Source organism: Zeugodacus cucurbitae, chromosome 5 (genome assembly GCF_028554725.1).
Source record: "Zeugodacus cucurbitae isolate PBARC_wt_2022May chromosome 5, idZeuCucr1.2, whole genome shotgun sequence".
NCBI lineage: Eukaryota > Metazoa > Arthropoda > Insecta > Diptera > Tephritidae > Zeugodacus > Zeugodacus cucurbitae.
The window spans coordinates 36,804,462-36,821,057 of NC_071670.1; the positions used below are offsets into that span (position 1 = coordinate 36,804,462).

A 16,596-nucleotide genomic window follows, 5' to 3' on the forward strand; every position below is an offset into this window, starting at 1 on the left:
ACTCTTTTGGAATGGTTGTTATCTTTATAGTCCTAATTGATTCAAGACTGAGGCAATGCTGAATGCTTAAAAAAAGATGTCGGTGGATATTTTGAAATAACAAGCATTTAAGATTGCATTAACTAAGTAAAAGACAATCTGAAGGTGCTATAAAGCCGTAAAGAGAGAGCACTGTAACAATTAAATCATCAAATACACTTCAAATCATGCAGTACACTTCCAAAAGATTCTGATATGAATAAGACTACCTACGTTGAACGAAAAATAAATAAAAGGGAGTAAATATATATGAAAATGTTTGTCCTTTGCATATAAGTAAGTATTGAAACGTATGAATGAAACTGTAAGAATTTGAAAGGCGAGGAACTGGTCGTCATTTAGCTCCATTTTAGTTTGATTAGATTTTAGCTCTCTAATAGTTCTAAAAAAGTCGTCAGTACCAATAATTAAAAATTATATTTTACTGGCAAAATGAATAATAATAAAACTAATAATAAAATAAATTAGAGGCAATATTTAATCCTCAGTATTTGCTTAGATAGCGACAAATCGAAGGTATATGAGATTTTGAAAATATTTCTACGAATTTGTACTGCAAATGTATCGAAAAAGGCGGGAAAAAGTTACAAAATATATATATTTGTTTCTACTATATATAGTATTTACATTTTTGGTATCAAAAAAGATTCAGCTGAGCTGAAAATAGCCTCAAAAACATTAATCTAAAAAGTTATAAATTAAAAGCAATCGTTTATTATATATGAAACGAGCTAGTTGATAGGCCCGGCCGAAAATCGATAAAATTTTGATAATACCTCAGTTAAGTTGATGAATTTAGCTTAAAAGGAAATTGGAAAATTAAGTTTTGAAATATTACTGGAAACCAAACTTATTCGTATTAGAATATCGAAAAAAAGAGTACAGAAACGATCAAAGGAGGTTTCAAATGAAATGAAAAACTAATTTTGAGAAATTAAAAATAAGATAACCTCAAAACATCAATAATTGTGTGGCATGAATATTATTCTAACCTAAAAAACTTGGAAATAGCAGTAGTTCTTCACAGAAAGTATGCTACAATTCAACAAAAAATTCAAAATCAATTGAATTTAGCACCAAAAGGACTACAGATGTGAATTACTGCGCTAAAGCAAACCATTCAGCGGGTCAAGTGCCTGACTTAAGTGGCAAATTATTGAATTTTTAAACGAAGAAGCGAAACGTGCTTAAAGACATAATAAAATGTAATAAAAAAATAAATAAAGAAGAAAAAGAAGCCACACCAAAACCATTAAATGTCTAGTAAAATGGCTGTCAGCGCGCTTTAAGAGTCATTTATATGTATTGCTATACATTTTAATATATTTCTATGTTTGTATGTGTGCATGCCTGTGTGTCCTTCGACGAAAACTAATCTGCCGCATACACTTGCGTGACCGGAAATGTGATGATGGACAAATATCCAAACGACTTGGCTTGAATATAATTCATTTCATTGTAAATAAAAATTAACGACACACAAAAGCGTGACAACGAAAATCGAAATGGAGAAATTACATTTTATTGCCTTACATCAATTGTCGAATGCCGAGCGCCGAGCGCAAGCGATGTGATGTAGCAAATAGTAAATGGTAATGGGCGCCGAAAGAAGAGCAGAAATCAAGAGGCAAGAGACACACACACATAAAAGTGTGTGCATAATAGAGCTTTGGGGCAAGACACTGGCCGTCGCTCGTGCGCTGCTCGTGCAAATTATGCTGATGAGCAAATAATATACAAGTAATAATCATAAATTATAATGGCTAGAGAGCAGCAGCAGGATGTGAATGGATAGCAAAAAAAAAGCAGGCGAATGTCGAAAATCGGTATTATGTGCACGCCTACTCTGCAAACGCCCTGCCGCCACTGGACAAGCACTTCAATGGAGTGGGCGAGGAATGTGAGTAGATGAGGGGGAAATTGAAGTAGTACAGCAAAAAGGGCACGAAAAAAATGATTTGAAGTGATGCGCACGTCAGACAGACAGCCCAACACGGCAGCTACTCGTCAGTCGAGGCAGCAGTAGTGGTCGCTGACACCATACAACTACAACAAGCACAACAACAGCAAGTGAGGGAGGACAGTAGCCAAGTGTAGAAGGTATATTCGGCAGCATCGTGCTCGCTTTCAGTACCCCAACTCATTTTCCTCAATTCCCTTCCTTCCCTCGACACCCTGAAGAAACCATTAATTTGTATCAGCGCTTGTTTTTTGCTTTTGTTGCTGCCGTTCATGTGCTTGGCATTTTGAATGCGCGCATATTTTCGCCAAATCGATGGCTGTCAGGTTGTCAGTCATGTGAAGGGGAGCTACTGTCAGTGAAGAGGCGTCTACTATTTTTTCGTTCTCTCTTTTTTGTCGTCACACAAAAAACGAAAAATGATCATCAATAATGTAATGATTATTTCGCTCATAATTATTATCGCAATGCTAAACATTACAGACTCTTTGCTGCCGCGCCTTGCTGCTACGCCTGTCAATGGCTGTCGTCGGCGTTCTTTCGGCGCTAATGTCACAGCGGAGTGGCACTCAAGACGCAAATGCCTGCGGTTGGCGGCAATAAATATACAAATTTCCAGCATTTTCCATTTAATAAAGATAGCGTTCGCTTCTTTTTACAGCTCAATTCTCAGCTATGAATTTTGGCGAGGTAATTTTGCGCTTTCTCCACCATTTTTTTGTTGTATTTTTTAATATGATTTCAATTTGTTTCTGCTTTTGTATCATTTGTTTGTTTTCATCTCCACGCAATCGTCACGCTTTGAACGGGTGTTTCAATGGCTCAATCGGCGACTCAAATGATTCATTTGCGCTTGCTCACTGACTGGCTGTTATGTGTCGTTTTTTTTGCGCCGATAAGCAAAATTAAAATGCCACAGCACGTCAGTGATTTTTGTCACGCCCAACCCTTCGTTTTCACCAGGCGACTACAACACAAATCTTTTCAAGGACATTCATTCATTGCTATTACTGTTGTTGCTTTTGATGTGATTTGATTTATGTCTGCGCGTATTATGCGTTTTAGTGTCGCTTGGTTTACGAGTATAACGTGACAACGCTGTGTAATTCATTTTTCGCTTGAGCGCAGAATTGCTGGTCACTTTTTTGTATTTAAAAATTTTTCACGCCAATTTTAACATTGATTTTCTATTTGATTTGCTTCTGTCTTTTTTTACGATAATTTCATTTTTCATTTTTCTTTCTATACTCCCAAGAGCTGGAGATACTGGTATTGTGGTTGTTGGAGTTCGATAGATAAATAAAATTTGTGAAGAGACCCAGAGCGAGAAAAATATGAAAAAAAAGTATATGTCATGACGTGATTTCAGCTGAATAGTTACAGCATTATTTTTCCATTTTTTGTTTTACAAATAGATGAGAAGTGGATTCTCCAACATTTTGTATTAATGTTGATATTAAACTAATTTCAATCATAATAAATTGTTTTGTTTTTTTTTTTTGGTTTGTTTTGTTTAGGTGCTATGTTTGATAAGAATTTATTTTCTATATTTAAGATTCTATATTCTTCATTGTAGAATTGTACCTTAATTAATTGTGATTTAATTCTTTTGAGTTCCAAAATTAGTTGATTTGTATAATGGAACAAAGAAGGAGTTTTAAAGATTATTTTATGGTAGTTTAGATTACTAAATGTCATAAATTTTTTTCATCGGAGCTTTCAAAATTAATATTGATCAAAATATGTACTCTATATGTACATATGTCTGATTTTTTTAATTTAATTTTTATATTTTTATTTAAAGAAACTTTTAACGTAGCTTTTATAGCGCTACTTTATAATTTAGCAACCTCACAACAAGGATTAATATATAATAAGAAATTATAAAAAATGTACTTTTTAAGCTAAAGAGAGTATTATAGTTTTGTTCACATAACGGTTGTTTGTAACACCCAAAACTAAACGAGTTAGATATATGGTTATATACCAAAGTGATCAGAGTGAAGAGTGGAGTTCAAATTCTGTCTGTCCGTCCGTCCGTCTGTGCAAGCTGTAACTTGAGCAAAAATTAAGATATCTTGATGAAACTTGGCACACTTATTTCTTGGCACCACAGGAAGGTTGCTTTCGAAAATGAGCAAAATCGGACCACTGCCACGCTCACAAAATGGCGAAAACCGAAAACACATAAAATGCCAGAACTAAGCTATAAATAAAGCTATGGAAATAAAATTTGGTATGAAGGATGGCACTATGAAGGGGCATATTTGGATGTAATTTTTTTTGGGAGGTGGGCGTGGCCTCGCCCCCAAATAGGTTTTTTGTACATATCTCGGAAACCAATAGAGCTATATAAACCAAACTTTCTGCAGTCGTGTTTTTTAGGCACTTCTTAATACAGTCAAAAAATGAAAGAAATCGGATAATAACCACGCCCACTTCCCATACAAAGGCTAGGTTGAAAATTACTAAAAGTGGGTTAACTCACTAACGAAAAACGTCACAAACACTAAATTTCACATAAGAAATGGCAGATGAAAGCTGCACTCAGATTTTTTTGCAAAGTGGAAAATGGGCGTGGCGTCGCCCACTTATGGGTCAAAAACCATATCTCAAGAACTACTCGACCGATTTCAATGAAACTTGGTTTGTAATAGTTGCCTTACATCCCAATGATATGTTGTGAAAATAGGCAAAATCGCTTCACAACCACGCCTACTTCCTATATACCAGAACTTTGAAGACGATCTGAATTGTTTACTTTACAATATATAAAGTAAGCATTAGTGAAGATATCGGTGCAGAACTTTACACAAATACTATGTTAATAGTGTGGTAGCCCCATTCTAAAAATCGCCGAAATCGGACCATAGGTTTTTAAGGCCCCATATATCGAACACGAGGACCTCGGTGCTTCTAACCTAATATTATGGTTTCCAACTTTCAATGGACTTTATACAATATATATGACGTATATGTGGGTCAAATTGTATATTATATAATATAAATATTGTTAAATAAATAAATTGCGAGAGTATAAAATGTTCGGTTCCACCCGAACTTAGCCCTTCCTTACTTGTTTATGTTAAATTTTTTCAGCTCTATAATAGCAGTTAATTTTCACAATCTAAAGGAATACTTTCTTGATATAAGACTTTCATGATTATTATGAAAACATGTATATTTTTGGCGATTTTTTACAAAAATTATGAAATAGGCGATAAACTAGCATTTTTATAATCGAAACTAGAAAAAAATATTCAAAATTCAAAAGTATTTAAGTTAATAGTTGAAAATCTATAGAAGCAACGCAGCAAAACATGTTCTCTCGAACAATATTCCGCACAAAATGTTGAAACTCCGAAACTGGAGTGAACTTTAAAATTTTTAAATTTGTGGTCTACATTTATCTAAAATTAAGATTTGCCTTTGTAAAGTTCGAAGTTGTCAACAACAATCATTTCATTATGTTTGAAAAATGTTTAGTTCTATAATAAATATACAATACGGATATCTACAAACAGTAGACCAAATGCGATTAGCTTAGCTTGCTCAAAAATATATTAATTTATAAGAATTTGGTAAAAGTGAAAATATGTTGAGGGTGTCAGAGAAAATGTTTCTAATCGAATTTAATTTACTACAGTTTAAGGGTACATAATTTGCAATGCTTCTCCATATTAAAGTTATTCTTTCATCCCAGATATACAAGTGATAAATTGCAACAAATTTCATAAAAATTAGTTTAAGTTAATTTTTTTCGCATTTTTAGCTTTGTAGAATTTATTTATAATACTTCTGTTGAAAAATATTAAAATAGTCAAAAAAGGTTGTATATTTGATGTTTAAATATATATAGTTAATATAAAAATAAATGCCAGAAAAAGAACACATTTCATAAATGAAAAAATTATTTGAAATTAAATTTATAAATATTGTAGAAATAAATCAAAATTGGCAAATTTTCACAAATTTTCAAATGTTTAGCATATCATTTTTCATGTTCTATACACGTTCACTGAAAAATGCAGTATTATCTGCTTTTACGCACAAACCCACGCACATATTTGAAGCTCATAAGGATATTCTTATATAAAATACAAAGATATTTTGAAATTGAAATTATATTTATATTTGATTATGAATATTTTGTTTGTAAATACCGCACAATGTGACACATATAAATATCGATTAGGTAAATAGCGTCCGTTTTGAAAGGCTGAGTTTGAGTGTGGGAATAGGGTTGGAAATCTTGAATGCACAATTTATTATTTCGGATTTTTTGAGAGTTATTTATTGATATTATTTTTTATTTTTTTATGTTTTATTTTTGTAAATTTTTAAAAAGCATTTTTTTATTTTCCAATTATATGTAATATATATTATTTTGGATTACATTATTTATTATTTTATAAAAATATATCTTATTATTGATTTCATAACGAATATTTCCTTAAAATGTTCAATTTATAATCAATAATTTTCCTATTTCTTTTCTTAATGACTTTTGCACAAAATCAGAAAGCTTAATTGAATAACTATTTTTGTAGTTAATTTAGTTATTATTATATTTTAGTAAATTTTTGTATTATTACTTTAGTTTTTTTATTATAGCAAAATGTATTAGCAACTGCATATGAAAAATCAAAACGAAGCCTTGACACATTACGAAAAAATATTTTTGGTATTCATTTTTGACTTTTGTAAATTTAAATACCTTTTTTATTATAATTGACAGCTATTGTACGCTTTTATGCGCAAATCTCTTCAAAGTTATATTATTTAAATACTTAATCACAAAAGCTTTTAAATAAATTAAATACTTATAAATTTTTAAAACAAACAAAAATATTTAAAAGTTGTTTGGCTTCGATGCATTATTTGGATAAATTTTTCGCTCTATTTTTTGCATATAAGTATAGATCTTGTAAAATAAATTGTTAAAACAAAAAAAAAACTTTAAATAAAATAAAATATGAAGAAGTAGCTTAAGCTTAAGTTATATAATATTTTTAGTTGTTAAAGTTTATTTATATCTTTATTATCTTTACAGATATTTTACTAATTTAACTAAAATTTTCATAATGTATTTTATAGATTTTCTCTTTAGAAATTATGCATTTTTGTATTTATTTATAATATTTATTTTTATATGTTTTTATATTTATTATTAAACAGTAAAAAGTAAATTAATATTTATTGGTTATTATTATTTAATTTTCAATTAAAATAATTTTTATTTGAGCAGAACTTGATACTGTATTTACTACTTTTAAATATCGGATTTTTTCTCATTTTCCAACACTGTCTTCGTAATCCAGATTTTATGTTTACTTTATTTTTGTTTTTTTTTTTTCGCACTACATGTTCACAGTTTATCCAACATTTGTTTCTGCACCCTTTCTGTTTACCTTTTGCTTGGCTTTACTTTCATTTTATTTTTATTATAATTCCTCTCAGTTGTGTTTTAGTGCACTTAAGATAACAACATCTGCGCCTGTGATTTCCCAAAAGCACTGTTGTTGTCACTTGCAATTTCTTTAGTTTCACCAAGTCCACACACTCAAATACGCGTTCTTTCACACTTAGTTGTTGGCGCTTTAATAAACCAGGTCTTCACAAACACTCACACACACAGTAGAAGCTTTGCTTTCGCAATCACTTCCATTGCGATTTCATTTCATTTCGCTTTGGTCTCTTAATGCTCACTTTCAATTTCCTTTAAATATTCTTTAACTCATTTATTTGCTTCGCTTTCTTGGCATTTGTTATTTTTGTATTTTTTGGCAGGCGCATTTTCTTGCGTCTAATCAAGTTGTTGGGCTATTTGTATTGTTGCTGTGCTAGCGTTTATTTCATTTTCACTTTGCCGCGCCGCGCAATAAAACTTCAAAGGATATGAGATTTTTATCTTTATAGCGGAACGACCTAACCCAGGCAGCGTAACGTAAGTCAGCAGCCACAGGCAGTTGCTTGAGCAAAGTCAGCTAGTTGCTAGCTACTTAGTAGCATAGCTAATGAAGAGGAGAGCGGGTGGGGCACAAGCTTTGGTAAAGTATGTTGTCTTTATCGACTTGCGCACATTTATTTATTTTATTAGCAACCTTTTCTGGCTTTGTAGTGCCTAAACAGCAGGGAGGGAGTGTGCACTTTTAATTTAAACTTTCTTTCTGCAAATGTGTTTTCTTTGCAAAGGTTTGTCTACACACCACTTCTGCAATAAATACATACAGACACTTTCTTTTCTCACACACAAAAACTCATTTTTATTTTTTTGTTTTTGCGAAATTTATTGCTAAATTACCGACCGTAGCACTTTGGATTTGCTTGCAAAACAAATTCACTTGTAAATTGCCAACAAAAATAAAGTAGAAAGAAACCAGCCGACGCACTTCCGCCGCTCTCAACGACGACCATTTAACGCCCGTATACAAAAACAGACTGAGCAATTTCGGGATTTATCCCTTGATGTTAAATAGAAGACGTTGTCATTGCCAGTCGGCAATTTCACCAATTCGTCTGCCACAGGCACGGATGATGCTTGTTGGTGCTCTCCAGCACCAGCGCTCGGCGAACAATTGACGAAGTATGCCAAGCGCAACGCGAATGCTTCGTGCGAGGCGCGTTGTTAGTGCGGAAGGGTATACACGAGGTACTCTCCGACACTTCTAGCATCATCCGGTAGCATAATTTTGCTCTGAGCGTGTAAGGTGTGCATGAAAGTGAGTGGCAGCATCCGGCAAGTAGAATGTTACTATTGGCAACATAAAATTTTGCTCAATGCAACCGTGGTGAAAATGGCTGGCGGCGAGAGAATGACTTTGTTGGACAATAAGAGATATTAAGATTGTATGAAAGAGAAATGCAGGAGACAACAAAATAAGAGAGTGTACATACGCTAAATGAGAATTCTACACTCTCATATGCTGTTGGTTATCGTATATGAAAACTAAACAGACATTTAATGCTTAATTCATAATATTTTACCACTTGGTTCACCCTTATCTTTTTACATATTTACCCACAACCCCTTGCGTGGCGGTTTGAACTCTCTTTAATAAACTCTTGCAATCGTTGTCAACGCTTCTCAGTCTCTCTCTCTCTCTCGATATCAAGCGTATAAGAGTTTGCCTAGAGGAATTTATTATCCTTTTATCATTATTCTCTCTTTTAGACGCCCTCTGCCGGTTTATTTAAAAGCTTTCTTATCACAAAATAAAAGCTTTGCACTTTTAGTAACATATATTTTTAGAGGATATAAGGTAGATGTCAGACATATATGGAAGATATATATACATATGTGTTCTTGAAAAGACTTCTATTAAGATTTTCTTTTAATAAACACTGGTTTATGAACTTATGAAATATGATTAGAATACGCAAAAATCCAATAGGATACAAAACAGAAATTTTCGAGATCGCGTCGAACCTCAATACAAGTCATATCTTGACGTCTTAGGAAACCTCTTTAGTGAAAGTAATCTCTCCTCAGAAGGCTTATCCTACATTCTTTAGATGGATTATACATAAAAATGCTGTTATCCAAGCAGAGTACATAACAAGGACATTTAATTGCATTAATCTACCTGGTATATCTGGCGAATAAGTAAAAGGCCTAAATATAAATATTTAATGTTTCTACGAAATTAAGAAACCATGACATTCCCCGACCAACGAAACTTGCTTAAAAGGCGCATGAATGAACTTGAAGCAAACAAAAAAATGTCGAGATCCATTTCAATACAATACTTCTTAAAGGCTGGTTTGGTATAAATAGTGACCGGAACATGTTAGGGTTTTCAATGACAACTTAGATATTAGTTGCTCTCTTCAGGACAAGTCTGAAAACACACAAAAATTAATACAAAATGGTCAGTACTTGAACGGATTTAAGTCATTTAAATCTCCGTTCGGGGTTCGAAGACACGACTATCTGTGAATGAGATATTCTGCGAAAATTCTAATTAAAGAAAAAAGTTCGCCGAAGGCATATTGGATGTAAGAATTGTTATGTTGTTGTTACAACAGTGAGACCCTTTAAGGACAATAAAATAATTGAATGTTCCATTCAGTTTTTATTTACTTCTTTTCTCACCATATTATTCAAGCATAAACAGACTTGCTAATATAATCAGTTCATTTGATCCTAGATAAATTTGTCTTTTTATTGGCTCACCTAATTAATTTGCGCTTAATAGCCGCAACCGTCGAAGCGTGGATATCAGTTACATAGTTGAACTTTAGCAATACCTATTAGCTGAGTACATATTAGTGACAAACAAAAGTTGTGGCCAGTGGGTAGAGTATATTATACGACTGTTGGTATGTTTATGCAAAGAAGCCACAAGTAGTAACTAGTGTATGAAGAAACCGCAAGAGGCTTATGTGCACAATACATACATAACTACTAGTCTTTAAGAAACCCAGTAAGAAATTTTGAGAGGATTATTTTTTAGCTTTAGGAGATATCTACATCTAGAGCTACGATCCCTATAATACAAATATAAGTAATTAGCATAAAATCAAACAGGTGATACAACCGCTTGTAGATGTTTTTCAAACCAGGTTCGCATTGGTTGGGTTTAACTCAACATTTTTTTGAATTTCAGTAAACATTTGTTTACCAGGTCGCAACCCTGACATGGTCAGATTTGGACTCTATCGCTTTTAAAGCTTACTGTTTCACTATTTTAAACTTTATTTCTTTCAATTGTACTCAGATATTACTAAATGCACATAATAAGCTTCGACCAAAAGATAAATTGAAGTGCCCACTGGGTATTCGGCATGCGATTTCTTGCAGAACACACATACCCCACTAACAAATGCTAATAGCGCGCTAATAGCACTACTTCCATGCCCATCTCGGTCATTGTCTGATGGCATTGCTTATGAATTTGTTGTAATTTGTTGCAATTTGTTAGCTTTTGGTGGCAAAGACAATATGGTCAAAACAATCGAGCCACGAATGATAAAATCAGTTAATGAGATTTTCAAAGTAAAACAATCAGGCACACCGTTATTAATTAGCAGCAGTGTCATAATTATCCTTTGTGTCAAATTCTACCTGTTTATATTATCTTATTGTACATAGGATCATAACCTACAAATTTATGCGATAAAGGCATATTATATGGTTTGAAAGGCGCGCATAATGAATTTGGCTGCAAATAATTAGTTAATTAATTTATGTGTTTAGAGATGTATATAGATTTATGAAACGCAGGGAGCATTTGCAGGCTTTTAGTTGAGATTATGAGATGTATTAATACGTTTGGACCTATTGTAAGTATGTATAAAGGGTGTTTGAGTAAGAAAGACAATATCAAAGAGAAACTTAGGCTGTTTAAGAAGTTCTCAAAGGCATTTAAATAGAAAATCGTTGAATAACTGCGACTACTTATGAAGTAAATTTTAGTAGAAGTCTCGTTGGAGTGGGATGTTCTAGATGATACAGTTATAAAAGTTTCTTCTGATCAAGTTCGAGGTACGAAATGGATGCTAAAGCTTACTGTTCTCCCTTTGATTGGGAATTTCAGCTCTACAAACTCAGATCAGATCTTTGACAACTCAAAAATTGTTCCGTAAAATCCAACCTTCATGTCTACAAACTAAGTAGTTTCATCTTATTACAGATATAATGTATATTTTGACCTAAATCAACTTCGCATTGACCCTAAAACCGAAGCTAACCTAAAGTTCACAATTCCAATAGCATCTCTTTTCATTTTCCAAACGAGAAAATATTTCGAAGTCAATTATGAAATACTGGGTCTCCCATAGGAACAAGCCTTAGGTACAGGAATAATATCCATACTTTGAAGTTATACTTCTTAGTGATATTCTTCTGCAATGAGAAATTCAAGCACCAGTTTTTAGCGAATTTGCAATTGCAAATATGCAAGACCATTTTCACCAGATTGTGAATTGCCCTACTGTACTTATTGACTGCATTATTATTTATAATTATTTGTATAAAACCTTGGAATTTATTCATTAAAATCACCACTCAGAAGTCGTTTTATCCGTTGTAACCGAGAGATCATCGAATAAACATCATTTCTAATATGCCACAAGACAAAATTAGAAATGAAGTTCATAAACCTCACGCTGTCAGATAAAACGATATATCTGCTCATCACGGGTGCTAATACTTTCGATTTGCAAAGAAAGTAAATGAAGACTGACTACAGAAATGATCCTGTGAAGTATAGTCTTAACTTTTCAACGGCCAACGCAGAGTATTTCAACCAAAAGCCACACAAAATAGTTGAGAATTGAAATGCAGAAATGAAACAGAAACGAAAGAAAAACAAATAATGCACAAGCATACATATGCGTACACATGTGAATATGTCACCAACCAAAAATTTAAACATTGTTCCACAAAAACAAGAATTGCTCAAATAGCATAAGCATGGCAAGTGCTTTAAGTTCTCTGCTTTACACTCATTCGCTCTCTCTCTCTCTCTCTCTCTCTCTCTCTCTCGCGTTAATTGTTCAACGCTATTTCCTCTCCACTGAAGCGTTAAACAATTATCGCAACCTTTTCCGAAGTCATATAAGAAGTATAACTACAATAATGTGAGAGGAACAAGAAGAGTGAGAAAGAAAGCAGAGAGTGTGAACAAGCAAGAGAGAGAATGTTCCAAAGAACCCTGCAGCACTAAGCACTCTAAGATGTCACCATAGATCACAATGACAGCCTAGATTCTCAAGAGTGATTTTATAGACTTCGATTTAGAATAAGAACCATAAAAGATCCGTAACCTCAAAAAGTCGTCTAAATTTAGTTTTTTGTCGGTCTAAAAGCGTTTTTGATGAGTAGAAGAGAAGTATAATAAGTTTAGATTGTATTTGCATCTCATTCAGCACACTTTTCTTATAGCTTTTGTCACTAAAGCATTCAAAGTTCGACAAGGAAAATCCACTTTAACTATTTCTACAATTCCTCGACAACTTACAAGTAGTAATACGCATATTTATATGAATACACAAATACTCGTATATTCACTCAAACTTCTTTCTCAAGAGCAATGAAGTGTCGCACAACCTTGACATTCATTGCCTTTCAATCAAACTGCTAATTACCATACCACGACATATAGAGAGAGTTTCAACTTCACATGCAGAAATATAACTGCCATAAACTCACATGTATGTATGTATTTGTATAGTCAAAATGTAACGGCACATGTGAGTTGAAGTAGTTTTGCAATTGAGTGCGCGCTCGTGTCACTTGCACTCGCTCAATACGGAATACGAAAAGTTTATTTACAACAAACTTTTAATTGCTACTACGATCCGACACTCAAGCGAGAAAGTGGGGAGCGAGTGGGTGAGTGAGTCAGCGGGTGAGCTGCCTGCACCTACAACCGAGTTACTCCGAGGAATCGTGCCGCCGCGCCGTTGGTTATCTGTCTGCCTTTCGGTTTGGCTCTTCAATCCAACTGTCTATTTGGCAGGCAGTCGGCAGGCAAGTATCAAATAAAGTGCAGCGAGCAATTATTTTTATGCTCCAATTGCGTGCAGCAGCACAAACACACTAGAGAGGGGAGCGCCAAAAGTAGTGTGGAAGTTTAAAAAGTAGGATTTTTTAAATAGTTCCAAGCGCAATTTGTGCGCGCAACTTCGCTCGCCTGGCATTACATGGCAAACTGGTGTAGAAAATGTGGCATAGTTTCAGCTGACAAAGCAAATGTTTACAAACAAGCAAAGTTGCGTTGTGTTGTTGCTCTGCTTACCTGCAAATGTTATTTAATTGAAAAACTTTACACACAATGTTGATGATGTTTCATTCGCTTTTGCGAACAGAGATGCACTCGTCAAATAAGTAGTAATAATCAAACTGTGCTCTTGTCGCTATTTACTATGGTAGATTTAGTAGGATGAAAATGTTGCCATAACATAACCTCACATGCCATGCTTTCGCCTAGAACTATTCATTCTATTTATTATTTGAGACATTTTCGAAATCATCGTTAGCTGCAAAAGTCGGGCATATTTTGGAGCCGGTAGACTAGACGTCAGATCATAAAACAACGAGCTTTTGGGATGACGATATCTCGGTTTCGATCAGTATTAGATAATAGAAAACAACCTCTAACCTCATTGTATCCTAAGACATATTCGATCTAATTGAAGATCTCACAAAAATAGAGAACTCATTGGAAGCGGTATCATCCTTCTTTTGCACTAGAAAAGAATATTCAATAGATATGAAGTTCAATCGTAAATCATTGTATATGGACCGCATTTGTGATCCAGAAGAGTAGCCTGTGAGGAGAGGACTTCCATGGGTTTCTTCATTAGAAAATTGAGTCAACTAGTTGAACGGTTTCATAATTTTCAATAATGCTCTACCCGAAACCGATGACAGTTTCAGCTCATGTGAAGAAAAAATATCAAAGACAGTCCATAGAAGAGGACCTTGGCCTAAAAACGATACCAATACATCTGAGTAAATGGATTTATCCCACGGCTATTCCCTGCGATCTTTCTGTTCGAATGCTTCGATAAATCAGGGAAATATTTAGTGCTCAGCCCGAATTTCTTGGTACCGAAAGCCTATAGATTCGATGGGGTCTTTCGCAGTAAAACTTTATCACTTTAACAAAGGTTTCATGTTCACGATTCACTGATTCCCTCTCCATGGAATGAGTATAGAAACTTGGAATCATTAAAGGGGGGTGTAAGAAAAAAATCTTCGAATTAATTTGTAAGAAAGATTGTTCGGTATATCACAAGATAGCAAGAGGGCATTGAATTTCACATAGAATCTATTGGAAGATTCAATCCGTCAATGACTAGAAATCACTCTGAATGCAATTTTAGGGAAGCCCACGACTATGAAATCGAGGTTTTTGGAAAAGGATGAATATTTCAAACTATAATTTGTAGATTGATTGAAAAGTGATCCTTAAGATACTTGAAAAATTAAGGAAGATCAAATTTTTCTAGCGAAATCGAAATCTTTTCAAAGGGTTTAATACTTCAGTGGAAGAAAGAGTACACAAATTATTTATACTTTATGTACTTTTCTCCAAAATCATTTAAACAGAGTCACACATATTCATTTACTCAGTTATAATAACAACCCGACAACTCTCTTATACATATACATATAGCGCTAAGCAAAAATTAATTACAGTTGCAGTGGCAAGTAATAGCTGGATTAAATGAGCGCACACACATTCTGTTAATCTGTGTAATTTGTTGCAGGCCCAAACTAAGGCCACAAGGATGTTATTGAATTAATTAATTTGACTCTCGATACCGTTCGGTAGGCAAACGAGTATGCACACATGCATTCGTACATAGACATGTGAATATTTAAGCACTTACTAACGTAGGCGATTGCTGGTAATTGAATTTTACGCTTGACTATCACGCCAGCAAATGGCTACATACTAAGCGCTGGTTCTAGGGTTAGACCAGATTGAATAATTAATACAATGGCGACTATTTGAACATATACAACAAAAAAAATAAGTCAAAGAGAACCCCTTAGTATGTCATTCGTATGTTAAAGGCTCAATGCAAGACTAACAACGACGAAAAAATTCATAGGGTTGCCACTTGTTATGAGTTAAAAATTTAAAATACATAAAATTCAATATATTTTACTAGAAATAGAAAGTAAAAAATAGAATATTCGACTAAAATTTTTTTGGTAATTTTTTCTGTACAGAGTTGCCACCTGACTACACATGTCTTGCAAAAATAGTAATAAGTTATAATTTTACATAATAATATGGGAATACATGCTAGATTTACTCATATTTTTTAATTAAAATATAAATTTTAACAGTGTTGCCACCGTTATATAATTTCGAAATCGGTATTAAGCCAAGAATTGAAAACAATTTAAGTAAAGTAGATGGGGTGCTCCTTAAAAAAAAGTTTTAAAATATTTGACTGTAGGGTTGCCACTATGTTCCAAATATAAAAATATTAATCTTTTTTTAAATGGTGTTTTCTGGATATCAAGGTGGTTCTCAGGTGGAATGGGTCATAAAACTGACAGAAAATTTGTTTAAATGTTATAGAAAGAATCATGTTCCACGTTTTCTAATTGAGATTTCTTGTTGGGACCCAGATGACTAAAAGCTTTTAAAGCACTTAAAAATATGCTCATTTAATTAAATAACCTTAATAATAATATTTTAAAATAGAAATATATTTCCAATGCGCAACGTAAACTCAAAATTCCTTAGAAATTAACTCACACCAACAAAAACTCATAACAAAAGTTATAAAAACACATTAGTGAAGAATTTATGATTTTAAATATTCAAATACACACAAAACCTAAATGAAAATTTTATTTAAAGCTGAATTTCATTTTCTCTGTTTATGACAGCAATTTCAATTAAATACAACTTAGAAATCGTGGCAACTTTTCTGACGGCCCATCACACCTGTCTAATCGGCAGGCAGTTATTCAAATCGGGAACAAAACTTTACAGACACTTGCACAAACAGAGCTGACAGCTGGCGCATCCATTAAACCCTACTTAGAATTCTAAATGCGATTTCTTCAAAATATAACACACTTTCCAATTATTCACAGTCGGTCGCCGCAGCACCCCCAAAAC

General features: G+C 33.5%; 2 protein-coding genes and 1 non-coding gene across 3 annotated transcripts in view; all 3 read right to left on the minus strand.

Moving 5' to 3' along the window:
• LOC105218276 (probable serine/threonine-protein kinase dyrk2) overlaps positions 1-12,427 on the minus strand; it is a 36,214-nt gene extending 23,787 nt beyond the window's left edge. The window contains exon 1 of the mRNA XM_011193756.3: positions 8,308-12,427. The gene's annotated coding sequence lies outside the window, so the exon portion shown is untranslated. The remainder of the gene's footprint in view (positions 1-8,307) is intronic.
• LOC105218300 (neurobeachin) overlaps positions 1-16,596 on the minus strand; it is a 297,208-nt gene that overhangs the window by 36,110 nt on the left and 244,502 nt on the right. The window lies entirely within an intron of this gene.
• LOC128922401 (small nucleolar RNA U3) lies at positions 12,004-12,217 on the minus strand. The gene has a single exon (XR_008471636.1). It is a non-coding gene; the product is annotated as a small nucleolar RNA U3 (small nucleolar RNA).